Consider the following 13,520-nt stretch of genomic DNA (forward strand, 5'->3'; position numbering starts at 1 on the left):
GTAAAAGCAGTGCTAAGGGGAAGGTTCATAGCATTACAGGCTTACCTCAAGAAACAAGAACAAAATCAAATAAATAACCTAACTCTACACCTAAAGCAACTAGAGAAGGAAGAAATGAAGAACCCCAGGGTTAGTAGAAGGAAAGAAATCTTAAAAATTAGGGCAGAAATAAATGCAAAAGAAACTAAAGAGACCATAGCAAGAATCAACAAAGCTAAAAGCTGGTTTTTTGAAAAAATAAACAAAACTGACAAACCATTAGCAAGACTCATTAAGAAACAAAGGGAGAAGAACCCAATTAACAAAATTAGAAATGAAAATGGAGAGATCACAACAGACAACACTGAAATACAAAGGATCATAAGAGACTACTACCAGCAGCTCTATGCCAATAAAATGGACAACTTGGAAGAAATGGACAAATTCTTAGAAAAGTATAACTTTCCAAAACTGAACCAGGAAGAAACAGAAGATCTTAACAGACCCATCACAAGCAAGGAAATCAAAACGGTAATCAGAAATCTTCCAGCAAACAAAAGCCCAGGACCAGATGGCTTCACAGCTGAATTCTACCAAAAATTTAGAGAAGACCTAACACCTATCTTACTCAAACTCTTCCAGAAAATTGCAGAAGAAGGTAAACTTCCAAACTCATTTCTATGAGGCCACCATCACCCTAATTCCAAAACCAGACAAAGATGCCACCAAAAAAGAAAACTACAGGCCAATATCACTGATGAACATAGATGCAAAAATCCTTAACAAAATTCTAGCAACCAGAATCCAACAACATATTAAAAAAATCATACACCATGACCAAGTGGGCTTTATCCCAGGAATGCAAGGATTCTTTACTATCTGCAAATCAATCAATGTAATACACCACACTGACAAATTGAAAGATAAAAACCATATGATTATCTCAATAGATGCAGAAAAAGCCTTTGACAAAATTCAACATCCATTTATGATTAAAACTCTCCAGAAAGCAGGAATAGAAGGAACATACCTCAACATAATAAAAGCTATATATGACAAACCCACAGCAAGCATTACCCTCAATGGTGAAAAATTGAAAGCATTTTCCCTAAAATCAGGAACAAGACAAGGGTGCCCACTCTCACCACTACTATTCAACATAGTTTTGGAAGTTTTGGCCACAGCAATCAGAGCAGAAAAAGAAGTAAAAGAAGAAGTGAAACTCTCACTGTTTGCAGATGACATGATCCTCTACATAGAAAACCCTAAAGACCCTACCAGAAAATTACTAGAGCTAATCAACGAATATAGTAAAGTTTCAGGATATAAAATTAACACACAGAAATCCCTTGCATTCCTATACACTAACAATGAGAAAACAGAAAGAGAAATTAAGGAAACAATACCATTCACCATTGCAACAAAAAGAATAAAATACTTAGGAGTATATCTACCTAAAGAAACAAAAGACCTATACATAGAAAACTATAAAACACTGATGAAAGAAATCAAAGAGGACACAAACAGATGGAGAAATATACCGTGTTCATGGATTGGAAGAATCAATATTGTCAAAATCACTATACTACCCAAAGCAATCTATAGATTCAATGCAATCCCTATCAAGCTACCAATGGTATTTTTCACAGAACTAGAACAAATAATTTCACAATTTCTATGGAAATACAAAAAAACCTCGAATAGCCAAAGTAATCTTGAGAAAGAAGAATGGAACTGGAGGAATCAACCTGCCTGACTTCAGACTCTACTACAAAGCCACAGTCATCAAGACAGTATGGTACTGGCACAAAGACAGAAATATAGATCAATGGAACAGAATAGAAAGCCCAGAGATAAATCCACGAACCTATGGACACCTTATCTTCGACAAAGGAGGCAAGGATATACAATGGAAAAAAGACAACCTCTTTAACAAGTGGTGCTGGGAAAACTGGTCAACCACTTGTAAAGAATGAAACTAGAACACTTTCTAACACCATACACAAAAATAAACTCCAAATGGATTATAGATCTAAATGTAAGACCAGAGACTATAAAACTCCTTGAGGAGAAGAACATAGGCAAAACACTCTCCGACATAAATCACAGCAGGATCCTCTATGACCCACCTCCCAGAATATTAGAAATAAAAACAAAAATAAACAAATGGGACCTAATGAAACTTAAAAGCTTTTGCACAACAAAGGAAACTATAAGCAAGGTGAAAAGACAGAAAATAAGAGCAAACAAAGCAACAGACAAAGGATTAATCTCAAAGATATACAAGCAACTCCTGAAGCTCAATTCCAGAAAAATAAATGACCTAATCAAAAAATGGGCCAAAGAACTAAGCAGACATTTCTCCAAAGAAGACATACAGATGGCTAACAAACACATGAAAAGATGCTCAACATCAGTCATTATCAGAGAAATGCAAATCAAAACCACAATGAGGTACCATTACACGCCAGTCAGGATGACTGCTATCCAAAAGTCTACAAGCAATAAATGCTGGAGAGGGTGTGGAGAAAAGGGAACCCTCTTACACTGTTGGTGGGAATGCAAACTAGTACAGCCGCTAGGGAGAACAGTGTGGAGATTTCTTAAAAAACTGGAAATAGAACTGCCATATGACCCAGCAATCCCACTTCTGGGCATACACACCGAGGAAACCAGATCTGAAAGAGACACGTGCACAATGTTCATCACAGCACTGTTTATAACAGCCAGGACATGGAAGCAACCTAGATGCCCATCAGCAAATGAAAGGATAAGGAAGCTGTGGTACATATACACCATGGAATATTACTCAGCCATTAAAAAGAATTCATTTGAATCAGTTCTAATGAGATGGATGAAACTGGAGCCCATTATACAGAGTGATGTAAGTCAGAAAGATAAAGACCATTACAGTGTACTAACACATATATATGGAATTCAGAAAGATGGTAATGATAATCCTATATGCAAAATAGAAAAAGAGACACAGATGTACAGAACAGACTTTTGAACTCTGTGGGAGAAGGCGAGGGTGGGATGTTTCAAGAGAACAGCATCGAAACATGTATATTATCTAGGGTGAAACAGATCACCAGCCTAGGTTGGATGCATGAGACAAGTGCTCGGGCCTGGTGCCCTGGGAAGAGCCAGAGGGATCGGGTAGAGAGGGAGGTGGGAGGGGGGATCGGGATGGGGAATACATGTAAATCCATGACTGATTCATGTCAATGTATGACAAAAACCACTACAATATTGTAAAGTAATTAGCCTCCAACTAATATAAATAAATGGAAAAAAAAAAGAAAAAAGAAAAGAAATTAATGCTACACACAAAAATCAGTCATGCTTCTATATATCAGCAATGAATAATCCAAAAATGAATTAAGAAAACAACTGCATTTATAAAGGTATCTGAAAGAATAAAATACCCAGGAATAAATTAATAGACATTTCTCCAAAGAAGATACACAAATGGCAAAACAAGCACATAAAAAGATGCTCAACGTCATCAGTCACTAGGGAAATGTGAATCAAAACCACAGTGAGATATCACATCTCATTCACACAGATGACAATCAGTTCAGTTCAGTCACTCAGTCAAGTCCGACTCTTTGCGACCCCATGAACCGCAGCACGCTAGGCCTCCCTGTCCATCAGCAATTTTCGGAGTTTACTCAAACCCATGTCCATCGAGTCGGTGATGCCATCCAACCATCTCATCTTCTGTCGACCCCTTTTCCTTCTGCCTTCAATCTTTCCCAGCATCAGGGTCTTTTCCAATGAGTCAACTCTTCGAATCAGGTGGCCAAAGTATTGGAGTTTCAGCTTCAGCATCAGTCCTTCCAATGAACACTCAGGACTGATCTCTTTTAGGATGGACTGGCTGGATCTCCTTGCAGTTCAAGGGACTCCCAAAAGTCTTCTCCAATATCACAGTTCAAAAGCATCAATTCTTCAGCACTCAGCTTTCTTTATAGTCCAACTCTCACATCGATCCATGACTACTGGAAAAACCATAGCCTTGACTAGACAGACCTTTGTTGGCAAAGTAATGTCTCTGCTTTATAACATGCTGTCTAGGTTGGTCATAACTTTCTTTCCAAGGAGTAAGCATCTTTTATTTCATGGTTTATTTCATGTGCAGTGATTTTGCAGCCCAAGAAAATAAAGGCTGTCACTGTTTCCATCATTTCCCCCTCTATTTGCCATGAAGTGATGGGACCAGATGCCATGATCTTAGTTTTCTGAGTTGAGTTTGAAGCCAATTTTTTCACTCTCTTCTTTCACTTTCATCAATAGGCTCTTTAGTTCTTCACTTTCTGCCATAGGGTGGTGTTATCTGCATTATCTAAGGTTATTCATATTTCTTCCAGCTTGTGCTTCCTCCAGACCAGCATTTCTCATGATGTATTAAGTTAAATAAGCATATAAGTTAAATAAGCAGAGTGACAATATACAGCCTTGACGTACTCCTTTCCCTATTTGGAACCAGTCTGTAGTTCCATGTCCAGTTCTAACTGTTGCTTCCTGACCTGCATACAGGTTTCTCAAGAGGCAGGTCAGGTGGTCTGGTATTCCCATCTCTTTCAGAATTTTCCACAGTTTATTGTGATCCACACAGTCAAAGGCTTTGGCATAGTCAATAAAGCAGAAACAGATGTTTTCCTGCAATTCTTTTGCTTTGTCTATGATCCAGCAGATGTTGGCAATTTGATCTCTGGTTCCTCTGCCTTTTCTAAAACCAGCTTGAACATCTGGAAGTTCATGGTTCATGTATTGTTGAAGTCTGGCTTGGAGAATTTTGAGCATTACTTTACTAGCATGTGAGATGAGTGCAATTGTGCAGCAGTTTGAGCATTCTTTGGCATTGCCTCTTACGGATTGGAATGAAAACTGAGTTTTCCAGTCCTGTGGCCACTGCTGAATTTTCCAAATTTGCTGGCATGTCGAGTGCAGCACTTTCACAGCATCATCTTTTAGGATTTGAAATAGCTCAACTGGAATTCCATCACCTCCACTAGCTTTGTTCGCAGTGATGCCTCCTAAGGCCCACTTGACTTCACATTCCAGGATGTCTGGCTCTAGGTGAGTGGTCACACCATTGTGATTATCTGGGTCGTGAAGATCTTTTCTGTACAGTTTTTCTGTGTATTCTTGCCACCTCTTCTTAATATCTTCTGCTTCTGTTAGGTCCCTACCATTTCTGTCCTTTATTGAGCCCATCTTTGCATGAAATGTTCCCTTTGGTGTCTCTAATTTTCTTGAAGAGATCTCTAGTCTTTCCCATTCTGTTGTTTTCCTCTATTTCTTTGCATTGATCACTGAGGAAGGCTTTCTTATCTTTCCTTGCTATTCTTTGGAATTCTGCATTCAAATGGGCAGCAATAGCACTAATTTTTTTTTTTAACTGGTTACGAACAAGTGTTGGTGACAATGAAGAGAAACTGGAGCCCTCATATGTTGCTGGTAGGAATGTAAAATGGTTCAGTCACTGTGGAAAATAGTTTGGCAAGACCTCAAAAGGTAAACATAAGATTACCATATGATCCAGCAATTCCATTCCTTACATTTATCCAAAAGAAATGAAAACTAGTTCTCAGACAAACTGTTGTAAATTAATGTTCATGGCAATAATATTCACAATAGTCAAGAGATGCGAAGAACCCAAACATCCTTCAGTAGATGCTGTATATACACAATAAAATGATTAAGCTGTAAAAAGGAAAGATTCATACATACAGCAATGTAGCTTGCAACAACCTTGCAGAACCTTGAAAACATTAAGCTAAGTGAAAGAAGTCAGACACTAGAGGTCACATATTGTATGGTTCTATTTATATAAGATTTCCAGAATAAATGAGATCTCCAGTAAATCCATCAAGACAGAAAGCAAACTGGTGCTGCCAGGGGCTGGTGGCCGCAGAGAATGGGTACAAGGTTTTAATTTCTAGTGATAAAAATGTTAGATAGAGAGTGGTGGTTGTACAATACTGTGATTTGCTAAGTACCACCCAATCATTAACTTTAAAATTATTAATTTTATGTTCTATGAACTTCACCTCAAAAAATGTTAAGCAATTAATATTTAAAATACTTGTTATATAAATGTATAACTTAGAAGCACAATTTTTCTTTTTTGAAGGTCAAATATGTAAATTACAAGGACAGTGATTAGATAAATTATTCTTCAATATTTAATGAGATGTTTGACACCTAAGCAAAGCAGAAATTCAACTCCTACTCTCTTATGACTTGACTTAGAAATATTTACCTATCATCAGGTGGGATTATTTTTCCCTGAAGATTCATTTCCTCTAAAAGTTTAACTGGATATCCTGATCATTAAAAAATGAGCCCAAACTAGAGTCATATTCAATCTAACTTCGACAAATTTTTTTAGCCCCTTAGAAATAACCCTAAGTCAAATTCTTACCTGACCAGAAGCTCTCTCATTTCAATAAACAGAATACCTTTCATTTTCAGTCGTCTTCTCAATTTACATTAATGTGGCTATGGACATAAATAAGTTTTAATATCCAAATATTTCAAGGTTACTGATACCCTAAAACCACACAACACTGTTGCTCAGAATAAAAAACTCACTCAGTCGTGTCCAACTCATGGGATTCTCCAGGCCAGAATACTGGAATGGTTAGTCTTTCCCTTCTCCAGGGGATCTTCCCAACCCAGGGATTAAACCCAGGTCTCCCCCATTTCAGGCAGATTCTTTACCAGCTGAGCCACAAAGGAAACCCAAATAAAATACAGAGTTCCTCAAATAGGATTTATACCACTGAAATAACTGGAAGCAAGATAAATATCTTCAACAAGGATCATTCTCTTAAAAGGTATATAAAGATAGATATAAAGACGCCTGATCACATTACTCCCTGCCTAAAATTCCTTAATAGATTAAACAACTTTTAGAATAAAGTTGAAAACTAAAAAGTTCATGAACTGCTCTAGTTTTGTCCCTTGCCATTCCTACTCAGTCTCCTCTAACCGCTAACTATCTGAAATTTCTCTTCTCTCAGCCTCTCATTACGCGCCTTCTCCAGGCCACCTCGGTGTAAGGAAACATTTAACTTGCTCATCACCCCTTGAAGTTAGGAACTATGCAGTTTCAGATTTGAGATACTTAGCATCTAGCACAGTAATCAGAGGCTGTTGTAAAACTAAAGTATGAACAACTAGTAACATCCTTTACTGGGGTCTAAAATATTATGGCTTATTTTTCCTTCATAATGGCAAAAGGGGAAACTACATGTTAGGCTATATTTTGCCTTGTTTTTTAAAATTACAATGTAGTCTTCTTAGTAAATAACATCAAATAGGTAGCATTAATTTTGTAAACATCTTTTTTAAACATCTAGTTTGTTAACTAAAAGCATAAATTCAGTCTGATTATTATTCAATGGAAGCTCATGATCGGCTCTGCTTTATCTATACTAGTAAAGTGAAATGATAAAAGACATTTTGTAAGTCTAAAAAGCTGACTTTTTTAACTGGAAAATTCAAATTACTTCATTTTACAAATGAGGAAATGAACTGAGAGGTCAAGTTATTTATGCAAAGTCACCGAGCTACTTATTGGGCAAGTTGGGGAACACCCAGATACCCAAATTCCTTTAATGGTGATGCTTTCAGCTACAATGTAATTGTACTTCTGCATAAGCCAGGCAAAGCAATTTTCAGCACCCTTCTCTTTCTCTGTACCTTCAATCTAGTGAACACATGGGGCCCTTAATACTTGTTACGCTCAACTGATTCCTCTATCTTTAAGATCTGGCCCTTGCCTTAACACAACTTCCTTCTCCCCATCATAAATATTTAATGAGTACCTACATTTGCTGAGCATTAAATACATCAAAGTCATTTCATTGGGAAAAGGGGAAATGGGGAGACATGCATGAGTCAGAATGATGCAGTCCCTTCTTTTCAAGTACTCTACAAAATTAGTTACAATCTGCTACAGTACTTCTACTTTATCTGTTCAGAATCATACTTTTATATTAAACACAGAATACAAGAAAAATATAATTACTTTCAACTATTAAAATTAACCTTATTTTAAAATAAGCTCCATGAAGACAAGGATTTTTTTTTTTTTAATTTTTTTGGTTCACTAACATACTCTGCATGCCTAGAACAATGCTTGACATAAAAAATACCTCAATATTTGTTGAGTGAATGACTGTGATAGAAAAATTCCTAAGTAGTGGAGTCCAAGTAATGTTTCCAGCAATAGAATAACAGAATATGCAAACCTTCCTTGTCTTAATGCTTATGCCTAATGTTCCAATTTTTTATTTGATTGGTCAGTTACTTGGGCCTTGCATTACAGGAAACTGAAAAACAGTTCAGAGATGAGTAAATTACTATACTGCTTAATTTAGTATCACGCCACTAACGAATTGTACCAAACTCTAGAAAATCTGCCAAGAAAGGAAACCACAGGCCATTCTACTTAGATCTGCGCCCTTTTTAAAGTATGCTGCTGCCGCTGCTAAGTCACTTCAGTACTGTCCGACTCTGTGCGACCTCATAGAAGGCAGCCCACCAGGCTCCTCCATCCCTGGGATTCTCCAGGTAAGAACACTGGAGGGGGTTGCCAGTTCCTTCTCCAATGCATGCATGCATGCTAAGTCGCGTCAGTCGTGTCCATCTCTGTGCAACCCCATGGACAGCAACCCGCCAGGCTCCTCTGTCCACAGGATTCTCCAGGCAAGAATACTAGAGTGGGTTGCCACTTCCTTCTCCATTTTTGAAGTATGAAGGGCCTCTAGGCATGTTTCTTCCTTGCAACAGGACAGAACTGGTATTATCATCATCATTATCTTACAAAATGAGGAAACTGAAGCCAATGGGTTCAAGGATTCACAGAATTGCTAGACTTCCTACCACACCAGGAGGCCTTCTCCTTTTATCCTCTGAGCTTCTCCCACAGTCTTGGCTATAAGTAGAATACAATCTCTCTAGATATCCTCCTTCATTGCTGACCCTTAACAAGCACATAGATTCTCTGATTTTAAAGGTTTTGCTATTAATCAATTCAGGGTAACAAAGAGGGGATGACACAAAATAAGAAATCTGGAGATGTTACAATGTAACATACAACATGTGTTTATAAGTGTCTGGCACTATATCACATCATCTTTCCAAGTTCTTAATGTGAGAATCCCTAGTCTTCAATTTCCTGGCTCTCTTTTGAAATAATAAATGAGAGCCTTGCTAATTTTCCAAAATTTTCTCTCCCCACTACCTCACCCCTATCCTCCCTGGACACAAAACAACATTACAGGGAAAAACAGTGGGTAGAACTCTATCAAGTGAGAAATCTGCATTTCTCAGGGTCTTCTGGAGTCACATCCCTCTTGTGAAACTGACCCACAGGGGGACTGTGGCTTTAGACCATTTCCTCACAAGGTGAGCAACTGGTCTCTACACTTTTTATGGAGTACACAGGGCTTCCAGTTTCCATTTTACATTTCCAAACATCTGAACTAATCCTCAGCTCCACAGCCAAAGACTGTATCATGAATTCTTCTCCTAAATCCCCTTCCACCACCACCATCTGTTCTTCATCATAATACGTCCCCAAAATAAGGCCCATATTCTGTTGGTTCCCGGGGTCACTTAACATTCTCAATCTAAACCCTTCACAACAATCCCACCATCATCACTTCCTGCCTCAACCACTGTAATTCCACTCCTTCGATGGACTTTGTTCCAGATTAGTATTTATAAAGAGGGAGTCTTCTCAACCAAGAATCATGTACAAAATTCTTAACCTGGTTCCTTTAAGGATTCCTGTAAACTCTATCCATCTATCTTTATACCAGCCTGTTCCTTAAACATATTACCTTGGCAAATGTTCTCTGCTTTCCCACTTCTGTACCTCTGCTTCAGCAGTGTCCTTAGGTGAAATTCTTTCTTCTATCCTCCTCCTCCAGTTGCTAACAATCTTTTAAATGGCCACATCCTCAATATGAAAGGAAAAGGCTGAGGCACATGATTTATCGAACACATACTCTTCTCTAGAGTTTTACAAATTATCCTTACCCCACAAAAACATAATGGCTTAATAATATATTTTTGAGGAAGGAGTTGAGGAAACCAAGGGTCAAAAGAGCTTACCCAAAGCCATCCAAATAAGCAAGAATCCAAAATAACTCCACAGCATTCTGTAATTTTTCATAAAACATTATACAAGACAGGTTTCATAATCAGAATGCCTAGATTCAAATTTCAGTTACTCCACTAACAACCTGTGTGAACTCAGAAAGTTATGTATTTTCGATGCCTTCATTTCCCTATTTATAAAAAGAGAATCACAAATATTAAGTGCTTAGAATTGTCTGCCTGTAGTAAACAATGTTAGCTATTACAACTGTGATTGTTACCTATGTACTACGATATGTAAACTAACAATACTGATTATATGTTCTCATTGTTCCTAAATTAGCTTTTATGTAACGTAAAAGGATTGTGGAAACTAGTATTTTTGATAGGTGTTCAATAAATATTTGCAGAAAACATGAATTTTGAAACAATGATTATCCACCACGATCTAATGAAAAGAAATGTCTATTAATTCTGTTTCTTCTTTTGAAAAAACTGACAATGCTCAGTCTCTTGCTTTTGTATGTCATGTGAAATTACCATATGCAATACCATATGGCAGTGACATGTCAAATGGGACAAAACACTGCTTTGATCCAAACTCATTTTGACTTCTGCTAAACATTCCCAGATTTCAAAATGTCCAAAACCACACTTTTTACTTAAACGTCAACCATTTTTAGGTCATACCAACATGAAATAAGCACACCATGATATTTGACCATGCCATTTCACATATCCTTATGGCAAAAACTGTAAAACATAGCATGCCTTCCTATCCAATTCAGTTCAAAGACACAAACCTATCATACCCTAAGTCCTGTCCTTACTTTGCTAAAATTAGCGCCTGGAAAACTTTTGATAAATCTATGTTACTCTGGGATGCAGAAAAACATCAAAGGAAGGGTGCTGAATGCAGTAACAGTTAGGTCCCTGCCAAATGCCTGCAAGAAATGAGCTTTAAACAAGGATAGATGAGAACTTACTCCCAATCCTTCAATATTAAACCCTGCAAATTAAGATTTTTGTCAACATCATTTACTGTTATACATGGAGACATGAAGCTGCTGGCTTCAAATAAAGGCAAGGGTAAAAAATATATATTATTAAAACAGTAGTTGTCATTCCTTAGAGAAAGAATTTACTGGGCCAACATTTCCAAAAAATAATAACAAAAACAGCTACTTTGAGGCTTAACTATGTAACAGACATATTCTATATCAATTAATTCTTATAATTCTTCCCTTATTCACAGATAATGTCACAAAATTAGTAAATGGCAGAGCTGAAGGGTGAACCCAGTCTGACTCCCAAATTTGGGATCCAGTGTTTTGCCACAATCCACAATAATACGGTATACATTTACATCCTCCTCTTCACACTCATAGATTATTTAAAACCTGAAACAAAAGTTTCATGAAATAATATTTACTCTTACTCCATAGGATGTCCTATGCTATTTTTCTTTTCTAACATTAATGTCAATGCACTAAATTGATTACAAAATTCCCATGAGGCCTGCACTACACTTCTTTGTTTCTGTTGTTCAGTCTCACCTGACTCCTTGCGACCCCATGAGCCCACCAGGCTCCTCTGTCCATGGCATTTCCCAGGCAAGAATACTGGAGTGGGTTGCCATTTCCTCCGCCAGGGGATCTTCCCCATCCAGGGATCGAACCCGTGACTCCTTCATTGGCAGGAGGATTCTTTACCACTGAGTCACCAGAGACGCCCACTACATTTCTTATGTACTATTTGAAGTTCTTTTAAACTGCTACCAGAGTCGGGGAACTAAGATCCCACATGCTGTTCAACCAAAAAGGCAAAAACAAACAAAAAGCCTGCTACTACAGCCCAGTTTTGTTACTCCGAAATGAAGCTAATCTCATAGACCCATTAAAATGTAACCCTAAAAAGATTAAATTCTTGAAAGCGCGTCCTTAAACCCTGCATTGATGTATCTCTAACTAGAACTCTCCGACAGCACACCCATCTTATTTATTTACATTGTATCAAATACTGCAGATGTTCTCCTTGGAGAACAACAGATCATTGTGCAAAGGAATGCATGAGTTTTCCCTGTTCCTGCAGCATCACTGAGGAACACTTGTCAGGCTAGTTTGGGGTAACAACAAAGAACCTAAGCAGCTGCCCACGGTGCTGAAACTGAAGATGAAACGATGGTTTTGGAAATCTACCATTGCCAGATTAGGACAAAATAGAGGAATTTACCCAAAAGCTGACGGGGAACACTCAGTGACGGCCGCCAAATACGCACGAGTGCTTCTGGGATGGCTTGGCTTCGGTGGTTGCCCACTCCCTCTCCGAGATAAAGTCCTCTCATCAGCGCGGGTCCACTCAATAAGCGTCCCGGCAGAGCTGCCAACTTTAGGGCGCAGGGACGCGGTTATCTGCCCCTAGCAGAATCACGTCCCACCTTCTATCTAGCTTCCGGGGTGGGGGGTGGGGGTGGCAGGAAGGTTAGAAAGCAAAGAGGCGACTGCCCTCTTTTTCACCAAAGACTGAAGCCTTCCCACAACTAAATTCAGGCGACTTCGCCCGGGGAACCCCGGAAAGAGGCGACTTCCGGAGACCTCCCCAGGCTCAAGACACCTCAAGAGCGGAATGCAAGAAGCAAAACAGATAACCCAACAACTTTAGGCACAAACTCACGGCGCAGGAATGCAAGGGGGACGCGGCCTCTGAGCGCAGGGCTCTTTATTTTACCTTCCGCAAAGCAAAGCTAAACTATAACTCCCTCCGCACCCAGCCTGAGGAGCGGCCAAGAGCACGGCGGCGGGGCCGCCCCGCAGCTTCAGGGCGGGCCAGGGGGTGTGTTCTCCCCGGCAGGCCCCGCGGGGGGAACCCTGCCGTCCGGCCGTCGAGACGCAGCAGAGGCCCTTACCTGGAAGCTGACCCTGCCGCACAAACAGGCGCGCCAGCCGCGTCGCCGCAGAAGGCTCTACCCCGACTTCATGACTGAATCTCCGCACCGACCCCCACAGCCGAGTCGGAGCGCGGACGACAACACCGAAGGCGCGGCGGAAGTCCCGCCCCTCGCGCCTCATTGGCCCGCTCCCGGCGGTAGGAGAAAGCCATTGGGCCGTAGAACTGCTCGCTAAGGCTCCTTCCCACTCTCGCCGCGTCTAGCTGCTTCGCTCCGGTCCAGCTCGGAGGGGTGCCTAGTGCGCGGAGTCGCGTTCTTGGCCTCGTGACCGTTCCTCTCTGGATTGGAAGGGCAGGGCAGGGTGGGGCTGGCTTGTGGAGCGAGGCTGAAGGATCTGCTTGTGGCGGGGCAAAGGGTAGGATGGCCGAGGGCATTGGCTGTGGAATCCTGCCGCGTCCCCCCAGGAGTGGAGGCCGTGGGTCGGGAGCGGATCGGACCGAGCGGCCAGCGCTGGCTGGCCTAGTCCGCTCGG

At 40.0% G+C, this 13,520-nt stretch overlaps 1 protein-coding gene across 3 annotated transcripts in view; it reads right to left on the reverse strand.

The window, feature by feature from the left end:
* The window catches only part of RNF13 (ring finger protein 13), a 119,813-nt gene extending 106,657 nt beyond the window's left edge, over nt 1-13,156 (reverse strand). For 2 of the 3 annotated variants that reach the window (XM_065942465.1, XM_065942463.1), the window contains exon 1: nt 13,007-13,156. The gene's annotated coding sequence lies outside the window, so the exon portion shown is untranslated. Of the gene's footprint in view, nt 1-12,333; nt 12,467-13,006 lie in introns of those variants that run through there. The other variant, XM_065942464.1, reaches the window with a different exon arrangement.
* Between the last annotated feature and the right edge of the window lie 364 nt (nt 13,157-13,520).

Source organism: Muntiacus reevesi, chromosome 8 (assembly GCF_963930625.1).
Source record: "Muntiacus reevesi chromosome 8, mMunRee1.1, whole genome shotgun sequence".
In the NCBI taxonomy this organism is placed as follows: Eukaryota; Metazoa; Chordata; class Mammalia; order Artiodactyla; family Cervidae; genus Muntiacus; species Muntiacus reevesi.